General features: G+C 43.5%; 1 protein-coding gene across 10 annotated transcripts in view; it reads left to right on the top strand.

The window, feature by feature from the left end:
* The window catches only part of ELAVL2 (ELAV like RNA binding protein 2), a 245677-nt gene that overhangs the window by 96337 nt on the left and 129493 nt on the right, over positions 1-19847 (top strand). The window lies entirely within an intron of this gene.

The following is a 19847-nucleotide window of genomic DNA, read 5'->3' as shown; positions in this document are numbered from 1 at the left end:
CAGAAAATAGATCCAGGGATTCGTGAAGGGCCAGTCTCCCCCCCCCCCCCCCCCCCCCATCTTTAGGCCTCTGAAGCAATTCCAGCCTAATTCTTGGCTGTTTCTTCCCCCAAACAAGGTCTCGAAATATAGTTAATGGTGTGAAACCACTTTTGGGGCAACCAAACGGGGGAATTGTGCAATACTTGCAATAATTGAGGCATAAGAATCATTTTGATTAAGTTTATCCTTACCACCACTGAAAGGTACAGTTTGCACCACGCCCCTATTTTCTTCCTCAACCTGTCCAGCAATGGGGACAGATTCAGATCGACGTAGCTCGAAAGAGGAATAGACACTTGAACACCCAAATATTTGAACTGTGAAACCACAGCTTACTACCTTCCCCTGATATTGGGATGTCATCGCCCCCTTTATCCACTATCAAGATATTTGACTTCTCCCAATTGATTTCAAGACCCGACATATCACCAAATGTCTTTTGAGAATATTCATCGCACCCTCCAGGGCCTCTCCAGAATTTTGTAAAAATAGTAGCATGTCATCTGCATATAGGGCTATTTTCTCCTCTATTATGCCATACCGGAACCCCCTAACTGAAACCGAATTCTTAAATGTCTGTGCTGGGGTTCCACTGCCAACACAAAAAGCAGCGGAGACAGCGGACACCCCTGCCTAGACCCCCTAAATAAACCAAAACTTCCAGACAGCTCACCATTAACTCTCACCCTAGCAGTCGGAGAAGAATACAACAACCTCACCCACGAGATAAGTCGTCCCGAAACCAAAAGATCTCAGAACCTCCCAAATATAGCGCCATTCAACACTATCAAACGCTTTACGCGCATCCAGTGAGACTACAACTCTATTACCCTCGTTGTCCGACGGCAGCTGCAAGTTCAGGAATAATCTACGTAAATTTATCGCTGTAGACTTATTTGGCATAAAACCAGATTGATCAGGATGGACCAGGTTCTGGACCACACTTGGCAACCGGTTAGCCACTACCTTAGCCAAAATCTTAACATCCGCCGGCAGCAACGAAATTGGCCTATGACTCTGCCAATCCCGGGTCCTTACCTTCCTTTAAAATGACCACTACTATTGCCTCTCTCATGGACGCCGGCAACTCTCCCTCCTGTAGCGCCTCATCAAAGACTATCTTTAATTTAGCCACTGAAATATCCAATAAATTATTTTATATCTCAACCGGGAGTCCATCAGCTTCAGGGGCCTTGTTATTAGTCATTGACATGATGGCAAGTTTAATCTCCTCCTCCGTTATAGGTTCATCCAAACTCCTATCATAGTCCCTTATCCCGGGAAGTTTCGCCTCACCCAGGAAGTTTACAATGTCCCCCAATGTAGCCCTCAACCAAGATGAATACAGTTGCTCATAAAAACTTCTAAACTCACCCAGGATATCTACTACATCTGTCAACACAGTACCTCCATCTGTTCTTAATTTGTACACATACGATGATTTTCTGTGCCGCCGTTACCACTGAGAGCAAGTGCCCCACTCTTTCTCCTTCCTCAAAAAACTGTAATTTCTGAAAAGCTCTTCTACCCGCTTTTTTCATATACAACTTAACCGCTTCCTGGGCTTCCCTTAGTCTATATCGAGTTACCTCAGATGGGTCCGACAACATGTCCCTGTCTGCTCTTTCTAATTTCTCAATGATCTCCCTATCATCCATCCTAGTCTTGGATTTACATCTACAAATCTCCCTAAAAAGAAAAGCTTTCATTGCGTCCCAAACTACCTTCTTATCAGCGCTATCTTCATTAAACTGCCAGTATTCTGTGATCTCCTTCTTGAGGTCATCCATATTAATATGCTCAAACCACAAGGGGTGGAATTTCCACCCACTTCCCCATCCAGTCCTCTCTCCTGTCCGTTTGATTAAGAGTTCTATAGATTTTGTGGTCCAAAATAACTCTTGGGAGATAATTCTATCCCACAAATCATGTGCGTCATTAAATCATTACCCAGTGCTAGGTCAATCCTGGAACGAGAACCGTGAGTTGCAGAATAACAGGAATAACAAATTACATTCTCATTCCTCACTCTCCAAAGGTCCACCATCCCTAATTCATTCATATAATTTCCAAACGCCGACAGTTTTTTAATGCCTTTGTCTAAACCTTTCTTTTACCTGTCCCTCCCTTCATCCATCACATTGACATCCCCAATAATTAACAGTGGTAATCCCATACCTCGTTTATACAATTCAAATATTTCTTGAGCCTTTCTCCCAGAATATAGGGGTGGGAAGTAAACAGCCGCCAGACATAATGGTTGCCCATAAATTTTGCAAAATAACAAAACATACTGTCCATCTCGATCTACATGACTCTCTCAATTTCTTCAAAAGGCGTGGATGCTCCAATCAGAACCGAAACCCCCCCTAGCATATGAAGATTACTTAGAGTGATAAGACTTCCCAATCCACCTCCTTTTTAACACATCTACCTTTTCTGTAAGCAAATGTGTCTCCTGGAGACAAATGACATCAGGGCCCTGTTTTCTCACATATTCCATTATTGCAGCTCTCCGAGTACCCTCCGACAGTCCTCTTATATTCCAACTAACAATTTTAATTGTCTCCTACCATAAAGCCTCACAAATGCAAATTCCTGACCCCTTGAAATAGGATGCTGTTTCCAGTAAGCTATAAGTCCCAATTTTCAGCCATAGACCCCAGCCCCCCTCCCTCCTCTCTCCCTAATATTCATTAACAAAGTAACCCATAACTGTTCCGCTGTTGTTTTTCACCTCTTACCAGAGAGTAGGTAAGTAGGTAGTCCAGCATCTAGCTACCCTTCCCTCAGTACCTGTAAACCGCTGTAACTAGAACACCTCCCCAACCCATCCGCATATAGAACAACATTATTACAATAAGTCCTCTGAGAACCGCAACAACTATTAAACCAAAGTCCAGAGGTAACAATAAGGCAGCATCATCTTCGTCTCCAGAATCTTCCTTTCACTTCACTCTTTCTTTGTCATCTGTAAGCTTTTGCTTATTTAAGTCCAGCCACTTAGTGGCTTCTTCTGGTGTTGGAAAAAAGTGAACTGCTCCCAGGGCTACAACCCTTAATTTCGCCGGGTGTAAAGTAGAATAAATCAATTTAAAGTCTCTCAATCTCCTTTTAACTGCTCCATAACTCATCCTCTGCTTTTGCACCTCAGCCGAGTAATCTGGGTAAATGGAGATCTTTTGACCGTTAATGCACATGTCCTCAGCTGTATGAGCACTTCTCAATATGGCATCGGTCTCTATAGTTCAGGATTCTAGCAAGGATAGTACGAGGGGGTGACCCCGGCGGGAGAGGTCTCAAAGGAACGCGGGGCGCCCTTTTCCACCGCAAATAACTTAGACAGGTTATCAGCGCCTATCTTGTACTGGAGCCATTTTTCAATAAGTTTTGTAGGGTCATTTCCTTCAGTCTTCTCAGGGATACCCACTAGTCTCACATTATTCCTCTGTGAGCGATTCTCCAGATCATCATTCTTATTACTCAAAGCAGCACATTTTTGCAGACACTGAGTAATGGGACCTCTGCATTTTAGAGAGTTGATCCTCCAGCACACTTACTCTCTCCTCCACCTCTCCCACTCTTATCTATTTTGGTCATGTCTGCCTTTATTGTATTAACTTCTGCTATAGTACCATCCACTCTGAGTGAGTTGTTGCAGTTTTGCATGATCTGATCAGATCATAATGTCTCGCAAAGTGGGTTCCCCTATTATAAGCTCCTCCAGTTTCTTGATCATTTTCCCACCTTCCTTCCTCCCCTTCGGCCCCCACTGTACCGTATCACCCTCTGAGCCTTCTCCTTGCACTCTCATTTTCTCTCCAGCCTGTTCCTCCTCCTCTTCAGCTGCCTCCTTCCCTGCTCCGTCCACCCAGGTATACTTTTCAAGCTTAGCAGCCACCTCTAACCTCATTGCATATGAGGCATTTGCAGCATCCGCTCTCTCAGCCTCCTCCACACTGTCGGCGCCATGTTGGGTCCGGGTCACTGCTCCTGCCTTGGCGTCCTGCTGCCTTTTCCAGACCATATCCACAGCTCTGCACAGCTTCACACCTCGGGGCCGACCTCTGGTGACCTCCCTCAGCCACACAACACGTTATCAGCTCCCAGAGAGATCTTATCTTCAGGATAAATGCAGGGTCACAGCGGAGGGTCTCCAGAAGCCGACTGCTCACATCAGGTGCTAGGCCACCAAGAAACCTACTTTATGGTAATTGTTTAATCAGCGTTTTTTGTTTTCTTTTAATGAGCTTGAAATGCACAAGGGCAGGGCAGTGTAGGGTCTTCACCTGCCTCCTGTGTACCAATGACAGGTCTTTTTTTTTTTTTTTGTGACCTGCCTCCTGTTTGAAATGTTGCACCCGAGCCATCATTGGTGTGAGCAGCTCTTCAGTTTGATTTCACAGCTGGTCTTCTGTAAAATGTCGCCGGAGGAGGCTCATGTGCAAATTGAGACCTTTGCCTAATGACATGTCCATGAAAATTCAGTGACCGGTCATTGAAACGGTTCCCTGAAAAATGCCCATTGCAGCATCACAAAGTTTCAGATCTATGATATTTGAAGTGCATGGTGATGATCTTCACATATGTGATCAACTTGTGATTTACAGTTGACCTAGTGCAAAACTGCAAAAATGAAGATCTATGGTTTGTAGCAGTCTGCCATTATCAGCAATAGACAGATATAGTCTGCTCTCATCTCACTGATTCTGCCTTACTCCTCCCACCAGCTAAGAACAGCAGCACATGCAGACCCAGCAGCAGTGTGATCCAGAGGAGCCATCACTGCTATCAGTACTCACAAAAGTATCATTGTATTATCTGTGGAGTTACATGGAACTGCAGGTCACATCTAATACATTATCATGCTGGCAGAGATAGTTGGTCCTGGAAGCCCAGAAGGCACAGCAGAAGCGAGATTCTGTCACTTGTATCACCTTGTGTTCTTGCTGAAAATGTATGATATGGTTTTGCAGTGGTGTAACTGGATTCCGATGAGCCCCATTGTGAAATTTGGACCTGCCCCCCCCTCCTCCCCCCCCCCCCCCACACACACTGGTCAGATGTATAGGCCGCTGTAGTGTTATAAATTCTGTAAAGATTTATGAATTGCCCCCCTCCATTATGCAGTAATGTCCCCCATCCTGGTATATATGCCCATCATCCTGGTGACCGCATCCTGGTATATATGGTCCCCATCCTGGTATGTATGGCCCACATGGTCTCCATCCTGGTATATATGCCCCAATGCTGGTATATGTGGTCCCCATCCTGGCATGTATGGTCCACATGGTCTCCATCCTGGTATATATAATAATAATCTTTATTTTTATATAGCGCTAACATATTCCGCAGCGCTTTACAATTTTGGTATATATTGTCCCCATCCTGGTATGTATGGTCCACATGGTCTCCATCCTGGTATACATGTCCCAATGCTGGTATATGTGGTCCCCATCCTGGTATGTATGGTCCACATGATCTCCATCCTGGTATACAGTTGTGGCCAAAAGTATTGACACCTCTGCAATTCTGTCAGATAATACTCAGTTTCTTCCTGAAAATGATTGCAAACACAAATTCTTTGTCTTCATTTAATTTGTCGTAAATGAAAAAATACAAAAGAGAATGAAGCAAAAAGTAAAACATTGTTCATTTCACACACAACTCCAAAAATGGGCCAGACAAAAGTATTGGCATCCTCAGCCTAATACTTGGTTTCACAACCTTTAGCCAAAATAACTGCGACCAACCACTTCCGGTAACCATCAATGAGTTTCTTACAATGCTCTACTGGAATTTTAGACCATTCTTCTTTGGAAAACTGCTCCAGGTCCCTGATATTTGAAGGGTGCCTTCTCCAAACTGCCATTTTTAGATTTCTCCACAGGTGTTCTATGGGATTCAGGTCTGAACTCATTGCTGGCCACCTTAGACGTCTCCAGTGCTTTCTCTCAAACCATTTTCTAGTACTTTTTGAAGTGTGTTTTGGGTCATTGTCCTGCTGGAAGACCCATGACCTCTGAGGGAGACCCAGCTTTCTCACACTGGGCCCTACATTATGCTGCAAAATTTGTTGGTAGTCTTCAGACTTCATAATGCCATGCACACAGTCAAGCAGTCCAGTGCCAGATGCAGCAAAGCAACCCCAAAACATCAGGGAACCTCCACCATGTTTGACTGTAGGGACGATGTTCTTTTCTTTGAGTGCCTCTTTATTTCTCCTGTAAACTTGTTGATGCCTTTGCCCAAAAAGCTCTACTTTTGTCTCATCTGACCAGAGAACATTCTTCCAAAACGTTTTAGGCTTTTTCAGGTAAGTTTTGGCAAGCTCCAGCCTGGCTTTATGTCTCTGGGTAAGAAGTGGGGTCTTCCTGGGTCTCCTACCATACAGTCCCTTTTCATTCAGACGCCGACGGATAGTACGGGTTGACACTGTTGTACCCTCGGACTGCAGGGCAGCTTGAACTTGTTTGGATGTTAGTCGAGGTTCTTTATCCAACATCCGCACAATCTTGCGTTGAAATCTCTTGTCAATTTTTCTTTTCCGTCCACATCTAGGGAGGTTAGCCACAGTGCCATGGGCTTTAAACTTCTTGATGACACTGTGCACGGTAGACACAGGAACATTCAGGTCTTTGGAGATGGATTTGTAGCCTTGAGATTGCTCATGCTTCCTCACAATTTGGTTTCTCTAGTCCTCAGACAGTTCTTTGGTCTTCTTTCTTTTCTCCATGCTCAATGTGGTACACACAAGGACACAGGACAGAGGTTGAGTCAACTTTAATCCATGTCAACTGGCTGCAAGTGTGATTTAGTTATTGCCATCACCTGTTAGGTGCCACAGGTAAGTTACAGGTGCTGTTAATTACACAAATTAGAGAAGCATCACATGATTTTTCAAACAGTGCCAATACTTTTGTCCACCCCCTTTTTTATGTTTGGTGTGGAATTATGTCCAATTTGGCTTTAGGACAATTCTTTGTGTTTTTTCATTTAAGACAAATTAAATGAAGATAATAACAAATTTGTGTTTGCAATCATTTTCGGGAAGAAACTGAGTATTATCTGACAGAATTGCAGGGGCGTCAATACTTTTGGCCACAACTGTATATATCCCCATCCTGGTATGTATGGTCCACATGATCTCCATCCTGGTATATATGTCCCCATCCTGGTATGTATGGTCCACATGGTCTCCATACTGGTATATATAATAATAATTTTTATATATATATATATATATATATATATATATATATATATATATATATATATATATATATATATATATATATATATATATATATAAAAATTATTATTATATATACCAGTATGGAGACCATGTGGACCATACATACCGGGATGGGGACCACATATACCAGCATTTGGACATATATATATATATATATATATATATATATATATATATATATATATATATTGTCCAAATGCTGGTATATGTGGTCCCCATCATGGTATGTATGGTCCACATGATCTCCGTCCTGGTATATATGTCCCCATCTTAGTTTACATGGTCCCCAATCCTAGTGTATGTGTCCCCGTTCTGCCCCTAATGCATAATTAAAAACAAAATCATTCTACTCACCTTTACTCTGCACCCACGTCTCCCAGTGTTTTTTGTAGCCACCGCACAGCTGGCAGCTGACATCGGAGTGTGCGCCATTGTCATGCACCGCTCCCTGTGGCTTCACCTCCGACGTCAGCTCACAGCCACTGCGCCGGCAGCATGTATTGCAGTGCAGGGACCCAGTAGGTCTCTGCACCACAATGCATGTCATACTTGAGGATAGCTAATTTACAGTAAAATGGCTAATTTGCAGGTATGCAATGAATTGTTTACTAAACCGGAGTTATTGTTTAGACCTTCTTAATAAACTGTTATTAATAAACTTGTGGGTAGTTTTCTCTATGGGCAATTTCCCCCGACATTTTTCTGTGCTGCAGAGCATCTCACCTATAACTATACTATTCTCCTGCCCTGCAGAGCATCTCGGCTATAACTCTATACTAGCCTCCTGCCCGGCAGAGCATCTCACCTATAGGGTAGAGGCACACTAGGGTATGCCTTATCGGAGCGATTTTGATCCATGATAGTTGCGCGACTGCTTTCTGTATGGTCATGCAAGTGTGATGCGATTTTGCTAACATCATTGTGACATCCATGTGACATCTGTGTGGTGTCCGTGTGCAATGCGTTTTTACCTGGTGTAAAAACAGTATCACTGTGCTTGATTGGGCCGCAAACTCGACTGACCTTAACCCCATAGAGAATCTATGGGGTATTGTTTAGAGGAAGATGAGACACCAGACCCAACAAGGCAGACAAACTGAAGACTGCTATCAAAGCAACCTGGGTTTCCATAACACCTCAGCAGTGCCACAGGCTAATTGCCTCCGTGTCATGCCACATTGATGCAGTAATTGATGCAAAAGGAGCCCCGACCAAGTATTGAGCGCATTTCCTGAACTGAACATACATTGCAGTAGGCCAACATTTTGGATTTTAACCCCTTCACCCCCGGAGCTTTTTCCGTTTTCGTTTTTCGATACCCTCCTTCCCAGAGCCATAACTTTTTTATTTTTCCGTCAATTTGGCCATGTGAGGGCTTATTTTTTGCGGGACGAGTTGTACTTTTGAACGACATCATTGGTTTTAGCATGTCGTGTACTAGAAAACGGGGAAAAAAAATTCCAAGTGCAGTGAAATTGCAAAAAAAGTGCAATCCCACACTTGTTTTTTGCTTGCCTATTTTGCTAGGTTCACTAAATGCTAAAACTGACCTGCCATTATGATTCTCCAGGTCACTACGAGTTCATAGACACCTAACATGACTAGGTTATTTTTCACCTAAGTGGTGAAAAAAAATTCCAAACTTTGCAAAAAACAAAACAAAACAAAATTGCGCCATTTTCCGATACTCGTAGCGTCTCCATTTTTCGTGATCTGGGGTCAGGTGAGGGCTTATTTTTTGCGTGCCGAGCTGGCGTTTTTAATGATAGCATTTTGGTGTAGATACGTTCTTTTGATCGCCCGTTATTGCATTTTAATGCAATGTCGTGGCGACCAAAAAAACGTAAATCTGGCGTTTCAAATTTTTTTTTCATTACGCCATTTAGCGATCAGGTTAATGCTTTTTTTTTATTGATAGATCGGGCGATTCTGAACGCGGCGATACCAAATGTGTAGGTTGGGGTTTTTTTTTATTGATTTATTTTGATTGGGGCGAAAGGGGGGTGATTTAAACTTTTATATTTTTTTTATTTTTTTCACATTTTTAAAAACTTTTTTTTTTTTTTTACTTTTGCCATGCTTCTATAGCCTCCATGGGAGGCTAGAAGCAGGCACAGCCCGATCGGCTCTGCTATGCAGCAGTGATCATAAGATCGCTGCTACACAGCAGATTTGCAGGTGTGCTGTGAGCGCCGACCACAGGGGGGCGCTCACAGCCACCGGCAATCAGTAACCATAGAGGTCTCAAGGACCTCTATGGTTACAATGGAGGAGCATCGCCGACCCCCGATCATGTGACGGGGGTCGGCGATGCGCTCATATCCGGCCGCACGGCCGGATGCGGTAGTTAAATGCCGCTGTCTGCGTTTGACAGCGGCATTTAACTAGTTAATAGCGGCGGGTGATCGCGATTTCACCCGCTGCTATTGCGCGCACATGTCAGCTGTAAAAAACAGCTGACATGTCGCGACTTTGATGTGCGCTCACCGCCGGAGCGTACATCAAAGCGGGGGTCCCGACATGTGACGTACTATACCGTCACATGTCGGGAAGGGGTTAAAACAATTTTTCAAGCTGGTGTTAAAGTATTCTAATTTACTGAGATGATGACATTTGGGTATTCATTGGTTGTAAGCCATAATCATCATTAACAGATATAAACACTTGAAATAGATCACTCTGTAATGACTCTATATAATGAGTTTCACTTTTTGCATTGAAGAACTGACAAATTAACTTTTTGACATTCTAATTTTGTGAGAAGTACCTGTAATATAGTATTACATTGTGTACAGTGAAGGGGGTGTAAGTTTGCCCACTGACCGACATGAACAGTCTATAATTTTAAGGGTAGGTGAATTTTAACATTGAGAGAATATCAAACATAAAATCCAGAAAATCACATTGTATAAATTACACAGGTCAACAAAAAAAATTTTTTTTTCTGGTGTCCAAAATATTTTAATGAATTTGGGGTATTTTTGGGGTGCTGATTCTGAATATGCTATCAGTTTTGCCAGATTGGCTCAAGTTTTTGAGATTTTTGGTATCTTATTTATAGCACTTGTTGGTAAATGCGACGCATCATCTCATTAATTTCTTTGGATTAGTACTTGAACTGAGCAGTTCTCAATATAGTTTTGTGTTAATTAGTGTTCTAAAAGTTTGTTCATAGCTTGATTTTTGCACTAACTTTATGTTGTCTGTTTTCCAGTGAAAAGCATGAACTCATCAAGAAGTTGTTGTCTTAACGATCCAGACTCATTCTGTTACATTTGTGGTGAATACACACTGCCAAAACATAGAAGAAACATAACAGACTTCGTAAAAAAAAGTGTATTTTGCCTATTTTGGGGTTATGCTTGGGGACCAAGACAAGTTTTGGGCACCACACAGTGTGCAAAGCATGTATCGAATTATTACGAAAATGGAGCAAAGGACAAAGAAAAAGCTTCAAATTTGGTGTTCCAATGGTGTGGAGAGCCAAAAAATCATCATGATGACTGTTATTTCTGTGCAGTGCAAGTGCAAGGATTCAATAAGCATAAGAAACGAAAATGGGAGTAACATGGAATCTGCAATAAGGCCTGTCCCTCATTGTGAAGATGTGCCTGTACCTGTGTTTACCATAAATAAGTCATCATGATGATTTTTTGGCTCTCTCCACACCATTGGAACACCAAATTTGAAGCTTTTTCTTTGTCCTTTGCTCCATTTTCGTAATAATTCGATACATGCTTTGCACACTGTGTGGTGCCCAAAACTTGTCTTGGTCCCCAAGCATAACCCCAAAATAGGCAAAATACACTTTTTTTTTACGAAGTCTGTTATGTTTCTTCTATGTTTTGGCAGTGTGTATTCACCACAAATGTAACAGAATGAGTCTGGATCGTTAAGACAACTTCTTCTTGATGAGTTCATGCTTTTCACTGGAAAACAGACAACAACATAAAGTTAGTGCAAAAATCAAGCTATGAACAAACTTTTAGAACACTAACACAAAACTATATTGAGAACTGCTCAGTTCAAGTACTAATCCAAAGAAATTAATGAGATGATGCGTCGCATTTACCAACAAGTGCTATAAATAAGATACCAAAAATCTCAAAAACTTGAGCCAATCTGGCAAAACTGATGACATATTCAGAATCAGCACCCCAAAAATACCCTAAATTCGATGAAATATCTTTGGCACCAAAAATGCTGTTGACCAGTGTTATAGAAATGTATTTGCATTTTGCAGTGAGAAATAAGTATTTGATCCTCTACCACGCATTAAGATTTCTGGCTCCTACAGACCAATTAGATGTTCCTTAATCAACTCGTAACTGCATTAAAGACCGCTGTCTAACATAGTCACCTTTTATAAAAGACTCCTGTCCAGACACAGTCAGACTCTAACCTCTACAACATGAGCAAGACCAAAGAGCTTTATAAGGATGTCAGGGACAAGATCATAGACCTGCACAAAGCTGAAATGGGCTACAAAACCATAAGTAAGAAGCTGGGTGAGAAGGAGACAACTGTTGGTGCAATAGTAAGAAAATGGAAGAAATACAAAATGGCTGTCAATCAACATCGATCTAGGGCACCATGCAAAATCACACCTCGTGGGGTATCCTTGTTCATGAGGAAGGTGAGAGATCAGCATAAAACTACACGGGGGAAACTTATTAATGACCTCAAGGCAGGCCTGTCTGAAGTTTGCCGACGAACACCTGGATGATTGAGAGTGATTGGGAGAAGGTGCTGTGATCAAAAATTGAGGTCTTTGGCATTAACTCAACTCACCGTGTTTTGGAGGAAGAGACATTCTCCCTATGACCCAAAGAATACGTTCTCAACTGTCAAGAATGGAGGTGGAAACATTGTTTTGGGGGTGTTTATTGAAGGGCACAGGAATACTTCACATCAATGGGAGAATGGATGGAGCCATGTACCATATATACTTGAGTGACAACCTCTTTCCCTCTGCCAGGACATTAAAAATGGGTTGTGGCTGGGTTTTCCAGCAAGACAATGACCAAAAACATACAGCCAAGGCAACAAAGGAATGGCTCAAAAAGAAGCACATTAAGGTTAGAGAGGCCTAGCCAGTCTCCAAACCTTAATCCCATAGAAAGCTTATAGGAGTTGAAGCTCCAAGTTGCCAAGCGACCGCCTCAAAATCTTAGACTAAGACCCCATTTTATAAACTACACTTCTAAATTCATCTAGGGGTGCTGTGTTCATATTTACACCACAGGTGGTTCACAGAATTTTATACCATTGCGCAGTGAAGAAAAAATTTTACATTCTTACTCCCAAGATTGTGTTGGCTCCCTCCAAATTTAACATTTTCATACGTGAAATGGGTAAAAATGGCACCAAAATTTGTCCCACAATTTCTGCTGAATGTAAAGTGGCGTGATTCAGATGAAATCCCCGAGGTGGGCAATCATTATAATGAGGCAACAGATTTACTCTGGACTACATCTGGCCTTTGTTCAGCAGTGGGGTTTTTTATTTCCCCAAAGGTGCACAAAATTGTGGCACTTTTATGTACTCATAATAAAGATGGTCACCACCGAATGACAGGTCAGACTGCATCCACAGTGCCTCCATCTATCTATACGGAATCTTCTGTCTGAGATTTGTCTAAATCACATATTTCAGATATTTGAATGTAAACCCCGATGTAATTGCTCAGAGCAGAACGCAGGATAAATGTGAGCTGAGCCTTACTGTGATCTTTGGGAGGCAGAATGAAGAAAATCAACAGCTGGTGAGTTGGTATTTATTTTTTACGCTGTTCCTTGTGCGGTATGAGTGATTAGGCGATTTTATTCTTTGTTTCGTGCTATTACAGCGATACCATATTTGTATTGGGTTTTTGTTTGGCTGTTGTCACACACCAAGACTCTTTATTGCAAAGACTAGTCTTTGCATCCCCATGTTTAGACAGCTATAATTTTTCTATATTTTGGCCCACAGTCAAGTGACAGCTTGTTTTTTGTGGGACAAGTTCATGTTTGTATTGGTGCCATTTTTGGGCTCGTGACACTTTTTGATAGTTTTGAGAGGCAGAATAAACAAAAATCAACAATGTATAAAATGGTTTTTATTGTGTAAATGCGCCAAAACATAAAGATATAAATGTGATATTGCTGTAATCATACTGACCCAAAGAATTAAGCTGCCTCATCAGTTTTTAATAAACTGTTCATTGTGCCTGCCTCTCAAAAATTGAAATTGAAAGCGATCAAAAAATGTCATGTGCCCGAAAATGGTACCAATAAACACGTCATCTCGTCCCGCAAAAAAAACAAGCCCTCACATGACTGTTAGCCAGAATCAGCTATCTAAATATAGGGATTGCAGTAAAAAGCGTTTAGTTTGACAGCAGCCAAACATAAAAAAGATATCAATCTGGTATCACTGTAATCGCACCCGACGAATAGAGTGGTAAGATTACCACTAGCTGGAGCGCTGCGGCTCCCACGCTGTCAGATTATAGCGAGAGCCAGAAGCTGTGACCGGCAGTAAAAAGTTTACCTCTGGTAAAGAGTCTGCTGATGGGAGTAGTAATGTCATCAGCCTACACATGCTACTGCTAACAGCGAGATCAGGTGTGACTAATGGGAGTATTCATCAGCCTGCACTACAAATAAGTAAATAATGCGGCGTGGGGTCTGTTCGGTTTTTGATAACCAGCATGGAAAAACTGACAGTTGCAGGTTGCACCCCTCAGCTTGTCAGCTTTATCATAGCTGGTTATCAAGAATAGAAGGGTGCTCATGTGGTTTTTTAAATTGTTTAAATAATTTTAAAAAAGGCGTGGATTCCCCTTATGTTTTTGAGAACCAGCCAAGCTAAAAAAGACAGCTTGGGGCTGGTATTCTCAGGCTGCTAAGAGGCCATGGATATTGGCCCCCCAGCTTAAAAATAACAGCCTGCAGCCGCCCCAGAAAAGGCTCCTCTATAAGGCTGCCGTCACACTAGCAGTATTTGGTCAGTATTTTACATTCGTATTTGTAAGCCAAAACCAGGTGTGGGTGATAAATCCAGAAATGGTGCATATGTTTGTTATACTTTTCCTCTAAATGTTCCACTCCTGGTTTTGGCGTACAAATTCTGATGTAAAATACTGACCAAATACTGCTAGTGTGACGGCAGCCTTAAGCGCACCAGTTCTGGCACTTTGCCCAGCTCTTCCCACTTGCTCTGTGGTGGTGGCAAGTGGGGATTTTTGTGGCATTTGTCAGCTGTTAATTTTTATCCACTTACATCTAGCCTACAAGTTAGTAATGGAGTGGTGTCTATAAGACTCCTCTCCATTACTAACTCCATAATCAGATAGTAAATAAACATTCAGCCAGTATAAAGTCCTTTATTTCAAATAAAAATATGCAGTTTTAATTTATTTAAAAATAATTTATACTCAAGTCCCATTCCACGGATGCCCTGGTCTCCTGTAAAAAAAAGAAAAATAAAAAACAACCATGTCACTCACCCGTCCGACTTACTGTCTCATGGCGTAATCTGTCATGAATCCCCAATGGCTAGGGATAGCACAGGACAAGCAAAGTACAAATAAATAACGGACGAGCTCTAGGGTGATGGAACCTAGGCTGACCGCTGCCCTACGCCTGACAAACGCAACTAGAGATAGCCAGGGAGCGTGCCTACGTTGGTTCTAGACGCCACGCACCAGCCTAAGAGCTAACTAGTACTGCAGAGAAAATAAAGACCTCACTTGCCTCCAGAGGAATGAACCCCAAAAGATATAGTTGCCCCCTCACATGTATTGATGGTGAAATAAGAGGAAGGCACACACATAGAGATGATATATATAGTTTTAGCAAATTGAGGCCCGCTGTAAACTAGAAAGCAGAACGATACAAAAGGGGACTGAGCGGTCAGCAAAAAAAACATCCTGAGATTACAAGAACCCATGTGCCAACTCATGGCACATGGGGAGAACCTCAGTCCACTAGAGCTACCAGCTAGCATAGAGACATAATAAGCAAGCTGGACAAAAAACCAAACAACTGAAAATCAGCACTTAGCTTATCCTGAAAGATCTGGGAGCAGGTAGGCAGGAACTAAACAGAGCACATCTGAATACATTGATAGCCGGCAAGGGAATGACAGAAAGGCCAGGTAAAATAGGAAACACCCAGCCTCTAATGGACAGGTGGAAACCAAAGGCCGCAACCCACCAAAGTCACCCAGTACCAGCAGTAACCACCAGAGGGAGCCCACAAACAGAATCCACAACAGTACCCCCCCCCTTGAGGAGGGGTCACCGAACCCTCACGAGAACCCCCAGGGCGATCAGGGTGAGCTCTATGGAAGGCGCGGACCAAATCAGTCGCATGAACATCGGAGGCGACCACCCAGGAATTATCCTCCTGACCATAACCCTTCCACTTAACCAAATACTGGAGTTTGCGTCTGGAAACCACGAGAATCCAAGATCTTCTCAACAACATACTCCAATTCTCCCTCCACCAGCACCGGAGCAGGAGGCTCAACCGAAGGAACAACGGGCACCTCATACCTCCGCAACAATGACCGATGGAACACATTATGAATAGTAAACGATGCTGGAAGATCCAAACGAAAAGATACAGGGTTAAGAATCTCCGAGATCCTATAAGGACCGATGAACCGAGGCTTGAACTTAGGAGAAGAGACCTTCATAGGGACAAAACGAGAAGACAACCACACCAAATCCCCAACAAGAAGTCGGGGACCCACGCGGCGACGGCGATTAGCAAACTGCTGAGTCTTCTCCTGAGATAACTTCAAATTGTCCACCACCTGATTCCAAATCTGATGTAGCCTGTCCACCACCACGTCCACTCCAGGACAATCCGAAGACTCCACCTGACCAGAGGAAAAACGAGGATGAAACCCCGAATTACAAAAAAAAGGAAAGACCAACGTGGCAGAACTAGCCCGATTATTAAGAGCAAATTCGGCCAGTGGCAAAAAAGCAACCCAGTCATCTTGATCAGCAGAAACAAAACACCTCAAATAAGTTTCCAAGGTCTGATTAGTTCGCTCCGTCTGGCCATTCGTCTGAGGATGGAATGCAGACGAGAAAGACAAATCAATGCCCATCTTGGCACAAAACGTCCGCCAAAATCTAGACACAAACTGGGATCCCCTGTCAGAAACGATATTCTCCGGAATCCCATGCAAACGGACCACGTTCTGAAAAAATAACGGGACCAACTCAGAGGAGGAGGGCAACTTAGGCAAGGGCACCAAATGAACCATCTTAGAAAAGCGGTCACACACAACCCAGATAACGGACATTTTCTGTGAAACCGGAAGATCAGAAATAAAATCCATGGAAATGTGCGTCCAAGGCCTCTTCGGGATGGGCAAGGACAACAACAATCCACTGGCCCGAGAACAGCAAGGCTTAGCTCGAGCACACACTTCACAAGACTGCACAAAGGTACGCACATCCCTAGACAAGGAAGGCCACCAAAAAGACCTGGCCACCAAGTCTCTAGTACCAAATATTCCAGGATGACCAGCCAACACAGAAGAATGGACCTCGGAGATGACTCTACTGGTCCAATCATCCGGAACAAACAGTCTTTCTGGTGGACAACGATCCGGTTTATCCACCTGAAACTCCTGCAATGCACGTCGCAAGTCTGGGGATACGGCGGACAATATTACCCCATCCCTAAGGATACCAGTAGGCCCAGAGTCTCTAGGAGAGTCAGGCACAAAACTCCTGGAAAGAGCATCTGCCTTCACATTCTTTGAACCTGGCAGGTATGAAACCACGAAATTGAAACGAGAAAAAAACAACGACCAACGAGCCTGTCTAGGATTCAAACGCCTGGCAGACTCAAGGTAAATGAGATTCTTGTGATCAGTCAAGACCACCACACGATGTTTAGCACCCTCAAGCCAATGACGCCACTCCTCAAATGCCCACTTCATGGCCAAAAGCTCCCGATTACCCACATCATAATTGCGCTCGACGGGCAAGAATTTTCTAGAGAAGAATGCACATGGCTTCATCACCGAGCCATTAGAACTTCTCTGTGACAAAACCGCCCCCGCTCCAATCTCGGAAGCATCAACCTCAACCTGAAAAGGAAGTGAAACATCTGGTTGACACAACACAGGAGCAGAAGAAAACCGGGGCTTAAGTTCCTGAAAGGCCTCCACGGCCGCAGGAGACCAATCAGCAACATCAGCACCCTTTTTAGTCAAATCAGTCAATGGTTTGACAATACTGGAAAAATTAGCAATGAACCGACGATAAAAATTAGCAAACCCCAAGAACTTCTGAAGGCTCTTAACAGATGTAGGTTGTGTCCAGTCACAAATAGCCTGAACCTTGACGGGATCCATCTCAATAGTAGAAGGAGAAAAAATGTACCCCAAAAAAGAAATCTTCTGGACTCCGAAGAGACACTTTGAACCCTTCACAAACAGAGAATTGGCCCGCAGAACCTGAAACACCTTCCTGACCTGTAGAACATGAGACTCCCAGTCATCAGAAAACACCAAAATATCATCCAAATACACAATCATAAACTTATCCAGATATTCACGGAAAATATTGTGCATAAAGGACTGAAAGACTGACGGAGCATTGGAGAGTCCAAAAGGCATTACCAAATACTCAAAATGGCCCTCAGGCGTATTAAATGCGGTTTTCCACTCATCACCCTGCTTTATCCGCACAAGATTATACGCACCGCGAAGATCTATCTAAAGGTACCGTCACACTAGGCGATATCGCCAGCAATCCGTGACGTTGCAGCGACCTGGATAGCGATATCGCTGTATTTGACACGCAGCAGCGATCTGGATCCCGCTGTGAAATTGCTGGTCGCTGCTAGAAGGTCTGCACATTATTTGGTCGCTAGGTCGCCGTGTATCGCCGTGTTTGACAGCAAAAGCGACGATACCAGCGATATTTTACACTGGTAACCAGGGTAAACATCGGGTTACTAAGCGCAGGGCCGCGCTTAGTAACCCGATGTTTACCCTGGTTACCAGCGTAAAAGTTAAAAAAACAAACAGTACATACTCACCTGCGCGTCCCCCAGCCTCTGCTTCCTGACACTAAAGCGCCGGCCCTAAACTGAAAGTGAAAGCAACAGCGGTGACGTCACCGCTGTGCTGTTAGGGCCGGAGCTCAGTCAGCGTCAGGATGCAGAGGCTGGGGGACGCGCAGGTGAGCATGTACTGTTTGTTTTTTTAACTTTTACGCTGGTAACCAGGGTAAACATCGGGTTACTAAGCGCGGCCCTGCGCTTAGCAACCCGATGTTTACCCTGGTTACCCGGGGACCTCGGCATCGCTGGTCGCTGGAGAGCGGTCTGTGTGACAGCTCTCCAGCGACCACACAGCGACGCTGCAGCGATCGGCATTGCTGTCGCTATCGCTGCAGCGTCGCTTAGTGTGACGGTACCTTTAGTGAACCACCTAGCCCCCTTAATGCGAGCAAACAAATCAGTCAATAATGGCAATGGATACTGGTATTTGACCGTAATCTTATTCAAAAGGCGATAATCTATACAAGGCCTCAGGGAACCATCTTTTTTAGCCACGAAAAAGAAACCTGCTCCCAGAGGGGACGAAGATGGACGAATATGTCCCTTTTCCAAGGACTCCTTAATATAATTCCGCATACCAGTATGCTCTGGCAGTGACAGATTAAATAAACGACCCTTAGGGAACTTACTGCCAGGAATCAATTCTATAGCACAGTCACACTCTCTATGAGGAGGGAGCGAATTGAGCTTAGGCTCCTCAAAAACATCCCTATAGTCAGACAAAAACGCAGGGATCTCAGAAGGAGTAGATGAAGCGATTGAAATCGGAGGTGCATAATCATGAACCCCCTGACATCCCCAGCTTAACACAGACATTGTTTTCCAGTCCAGGACAGGATTATGAGTTTGTAACCATGGCAGACCAAGCACTAGTACATCATGTAAATTATACAGTACAAGGAAGCGAATCACCTCCTGATGAACGGGAGTCATGCGCATGGTCACTTGTGTCCAATACTGCGGTTTATTCATAGCCAATGGTGTAGAGTCAATTCCCTTCAGAGGAATAGGAACTTCCAGAGGCTCCAGACTAAAACCGCAGCGTTTAGCAAATGACCAATCCATAAGACTCAGGGCAGCGCCCGAATCCACATAGGCATCGACGGAAATGGAAGACAGTGAAAAAATCAGTCACAGACAAAATGAACTTAGGCTGCAGAGTACCAATGGCAAAAGATTTATCAACCCTTTTTGTGCGTTTAGAGCATGCTGATATAACATGAGCTGAATCACCACAATAAAAACACAATCCATTTTTCCGCCTATAATTTTGCCGTTCACTTCTGGACTGAATTCTATCACATTGCATAGTCTCAGGTGCCTGTTCAGAAGACACCGCCAACTGGTGCACGGGTTTGCGCTCCCGTAAACGCCGATCAATCTGAATGGCCATAGCCATAGACTCATTCAGACCTGTAGGCGTAGGGAACCCCACCATAATATCCTTAATGGCCTCAGAAAGACCATTT

The sequence above is a fragment of the Ranitomeya variabilis genome, chromosome 1 (genome assembly GCF_051348905.1).
Source record: "Ranitomeya variabilis isolate aRanVar5 chromosome 1, aRanVar5.hap1, whole genome shotgun sequence".
NCBI classification, from domain to species: Eukaryota; Metazoa; Chordata; class Amphibia; order Anura; family Dendrobatidae; genus Ranitomeya; species Ranitomeya variabilis.
This window is presented reverse-complemented; position numbering and strand designations above follow the sequence as displayed.